The following is a 4773-nucleotide window of genomic DNA, read 5'->3' on the forward strand; positions in this document are numbered from 1 at the left end:
CCAGTCCGTGCCATTGCCCCACCTTTTCCCAGTATCCCTGGGATTTACACTGTCTCTCCTCATTCTTCCAACTGAAATACAACACTGCACAGCTCAGCTGCTCCTTCACCGCACAGAGAATCTTTTGGAAGCGTCTCAAATAACAAAGCACCAGAAAGTTTGACAGCGGTGGGAGTAAAGCCCAAATCACCAGAGAGATCGGAACCTGAACCAGCGGCTGAGCCCGCTCGGCCTCACTACCACATTCAGATTAGACACAAACATTGTCTTCACCAACATTGACACTGAATTACAATATAAAAAATAATGTTCAGGAATTAGCCATTCGGCCCCTCGAGCATTCTCAGTTACTTAATAAGATCATCTGAAAACTTCAATCATCCTCCGCTTTGTAACATCCAAAAGTTTAGTTGCTGAACAGTCTCCACTCAAAATAAAGAGAGAAATGTCCTGTTAACTGCTTTTTTTTTTTTTGCTGATATGAAGCCGGAAAACTAACATGGATAATGATTGGGTGGTGAAAATGACAAACTGAACCATATTGACACACACAGAAAATCACAAATATGCACCTTGTTAAGATTTGAAATTGTTAATATTTTCACACTGTCTTTCAATGTGCAGAAAGTGGAGCTGTGATCAGCTTATAGCTCAGAAGATGTACAGCAAGAATGTACATAACAGGCTGATGCTCACGGTGCCTGTTTGGACTCGGTGAGCTGCATCTAACGATTGAGACCATTTAAATATCGTTCAATGAGTCCGGTTCCAAATTCTGTGCTAGAAATGATAAGGAAACTCGCTAGATTTGCCTATTGTCTTGAATTCGAAGCATCACGTGGAAGATAAGAAAGTTCATCTTAACCGTGGTGTTAGGAAACATAAAATGACAGAAAGTTACAGCAACGAAAGAGGCCATTCGGCCCTGTATGCTGCTTCCAAAGAGCAGTGTGATTGGTTGATCTGAATATTCAAAGATTTTCGTCATTTAGGAAGAATGGGCAAAAAGGAAAACGAGGCGGGGTCGCGCTGTTAATAAGGAACGAGATCGGTACATTAGTGAGAGGGGATCTCAGATTGAAGGATCAAGATGTGGAATTAGTTTGGGTGGAGCTAAGAAACAACAAGAGGCAGCAAATATTGGTGGGAGTTGTTTATAGGCCACCAAACTGTAGTGGTAATGTTGGGCATGGGATAAATCAGGAAATTAGAGCTGCATGTGACATGGGTGTAATACAGGAATAATATTCTGCCTCGCACCACCAGCTCTATAGTCAGTGCTTTGTAACCTACCACAGTCCTTCTCTTTTATTTTCACTCCCTCACTCCGACTCTGGGTTTATTCCCGAGTTTTGCCCTTGTGGCATTTCCAGCTCTAATGTGAAACTTACACTCTTACTCCATCATTTCTAGCAGAGCATTACAGTGTTATTTACAACCAGCAAATCAATCACATTGATTTAATCAGCTCGCCCAGGAGGAATAAGTTTCAAATCCCTAACCAGGAATCGAACGCAGGCTGTAGTGATAAAATTACCGCATTCTAACCACTAACCCAGCAGTTTGACACATTCAGGCTGCTTGTGGCATTTTCCCTTTCCAGATCCCTTTTTCCAGGGACAAGTTTCTTTGACCAAATGGTCTATGTCGTTTGAACACAAGTAACGTCTTCAGCCAGTGAGAAGAACCATTGCTGTGAGCTGGAACATGAAATCGATACTTTCCTCCTTTAAGACAGTTCTTAAAGCCTCCCCCTTTGACAGAGCTTTTAGTCATCTGACCGAATATGAGGCTTGATGTCACACTTTGTTATACAATGCTCCTGGGGAACGCCTTGTGACGTTTCATGAGGTAAAAGGAGCTTTATAAATATAAGTTGTTGTTGTACTCCATACATAGAAAAAGACAGACTCCTGTTGTCTCTTTCATCCTGATATTTTTCACTGTAACATTGTAATGTGAAGTTGCACCACGAATGTGAATACAGTTTGTGCTCGGAAAAATGCGTTCACCTCCTCTGGGAACTAAACCACATTGACCCACACACAAGAACAAACAGAGATATACACCGAGAGTGACAGGGGCTTAAGGAGAGGCAAATGCCAGGATGAAATCATGTCACCAAATTGGCTCTTTTTTTCCCCATTTCCGACTGGAGATTTGCAGAAGGCTGACAATGAATGGACATAAGAGATCACGGATGTGTTTGGATCTCTTTTCCTCGATTCAAACGATAATTAGTTCTGTCTGCGTGCAGTTAAAGTCAGAAATAACAGGAAACGTAGTCAGCAGGATTCGAACCTGCGCGGGGTAACCCCAATGGATTTCTAATCCATCGCCTTAACCACTCGGCCACGACTACAGAGATTGCTCCTATACCATTATTAGTTGTATGAAATCATAAAGGTTACAGCAGAGAAAGCGGTCTTTATGCCCGTCTTGTCATGGCCATTACCTGGCCTTTTTCCCGGAACCCTGAAATTTATCCTGTCTCTCCTCATTCTTCCCACCAAATTGGGAATGAAAGAGTGAGAATGATCACATAAGCTTAGAAAGCTCACAGCAACCGTTGTTTTCATTGGCTGACAAAGTCGTTTATCTTGAACCTAAACAGGCAGTTTTGTGGTGAAAGAGATCTGAACTGAAAAACAATAGGCAAAAGCAGCGTAGATAAGCCAAATCGAAAATTATTGGTGCAGCTTCCCTGGTGGTCTCATGGTTAGGATGCGGTGCTCTTAGCGCTGCGGCCAGCATTTGATTCCCGGTCAGGGAATGTCAATTTGTTGGAACGAGTGTTGGTTATTCATTGATTGGAAACGTTTAAAACTCCACCAGAATCAGGGGAGTGTGGTTTTAAGTTTTGCCTCAGAGCTGGAAAACATCACACTTAGTTCAAGTGAGGTAAGGGAATGAAGGAAGAGGAGAGGAGAAGGGCTGGGTGCAAAGCACTGACTGTAGAAATGTTGGTGTGAGGCAAAATATGGGTGGGAGAAGTACTAAATTTGCTGCCTACTGTTTGCACTGACACAAATATCATTCCTGAAGGATCAACCAATCACTACTGCGCTTTGAAACCAGCACGCCCGGCCTAATGGCCTCTTTCTGTGCCGTAACTTTTGTAATTTTATATTTCCCAACAGCACGGGTCATTCTGCCATTTTATAACCCACTCGAGCGAGATGCGCTTTCTTACCTTGTATTTGGCTCTTTTGAAACCTAAACAAGGAACAAATTCAGTGAGTTTTCTTGTCATTTCCAGCACGAGATTTGTCACGAGACTAATTGAGCGACATATTAATGGTGCCAATCCTTCACTGGAGCTCACCGCATCCAAAGAGTACTGTTCTCATCAGCCTGTCATGTATCTTCTTGTAGTACATCTGCTGAACAATATAAAGCTTATCACAGCTCTGCTTTCTACACATTGAAACCCAGTGTGAAAATCAATTACAAAGCTGAACAACTGGGAGGAGAGTGACTGTGGATAATCGGCACGAGGCACATTCCTGTAATCAGTATCTGGGAGAACCAGGAAGATGAGATCCAGGTGTCTCTTTACCAACGAGTTTTACCCATTCCCACGAACTGGCTGTGTCTGCATCAAGCAGCTAATTGACCTGGGAGCTGGACGGGTAGAGGAAGCTGGAGGCCAAACAGGGACAGAAGCAGAATGAGATGCGACATGAAAGTGTTTTGAATTAGATGTGTGTCAGTTGTTTTCAGTGATGAATGACAATGACTTGTAAGTTTCACAGGAGCCGCAGAAATTAGTTGGTGTTTTTTTTTTATTTCAAGCAGCAAGATTTTAAAAGTAAAAAGATAAAAAACTGAAACTTTCTATATATAGCCAACAACAACAGCGCCTTTTACCGAATGAAACGTCATAAGACGTTCCCCAGGAGCATTATATATCAAAGTGTGACACTGAGACACATATTCGGTCAGATGTCTAAAAGCTCGGTCAAAGGGGGAGGCTTTAAGAACTGTCTTAAAGGAGGAAAGTACCGATTTCATGTTCCAGCCATCAGCAATGGTTCTTCTCATTGGGGAAAAGTCACTTATGTTCAACCCAAACAGACCAATTAGTCGGAGAAAGTTGTCTCTGGTGAAGGAGATCGGGAATGAAAAAGAAAATGTCATAAATTGCCTCCATAATCCAAATGTCAAGCCTTGTTGGTACTTTCCCTGATGTCCAGTGACTGGGAATCGGCGCTTCTATTGGACCAACAGCGAATAGGGTGGAGGGTTTTGGAAATTGAAAGTTATACATGAGCAGCTTGTGGGGCTATTTCACCTCACTGTTAATTTCATGTTCCAGCTCACAGCAACCGTTGTTTTCATTGGCTGAAGAAGTCGTTTATCTTGAACATAAACAGGCAGTTTTGTGGTGAAGGAGATCTGAACTGAAAAACAATAGGCAAATGCAGCGCAGATAAGCCAAATCAAAAAGCGTTGTAGCAGCTTCCCTAGTGGTCTCATGGTCAGGATTCGGCGCTCTCATCGCCGCGGCCCGGGTTCAATACCCGGTCAGGGAACGTCGAGTTATTGAATTTGTTGGAATGAGTGTTGATTTTTCATTGATTGGAAACGTTTAAAAGCTCCACCAGAGTCAGAGAAGTGAGATTTTAAGTTTCGCCTCAGAGCTGGAAAACATCACACTTGGTTCAAGAGGAGTGAGGGAATGAAGGAAGAGGAAAAGTTGCAAAGCACTGATTATAGAAATGTTGGTGTGAGGCAAAATATGGGTGGGAGAAGAACGAATTTTGCTGCCTA

General features: G+C 42.7%; 1 non-coding gene across 1 annotated transcript; it reads right to left on the bottom strand.

Moving 5' to 3' along the window:
• Positions 1-2280: 2280 nt before the first annotated feature.
• trnas-aga (transfer RNA serine (anticodon AGA)) lies at positions 2281-2362 on the bottom strand. The gene has a single exon. It is a non-coding gene; the product is annotated as a tRNA-Ser (tRNA).
• Between the last annotated feature and the right edge of the window lie 2411 nt (positions 2363-4773).

Source organism: Cetorhinus maximus, chromosome 23 (assembly GCF_964194155.1).
Source record: "Cetorhinus maximus chromosome 23, sCetMax3.hap1.1, whole genome shotgun sequence".
Lineage (NCBI taxonomy): Eukaryota > Metazoa > Chordata > Chondrichthyes > Lamniformes > Cetorhinidae > Cetorhinus > Cetorhinus maximus.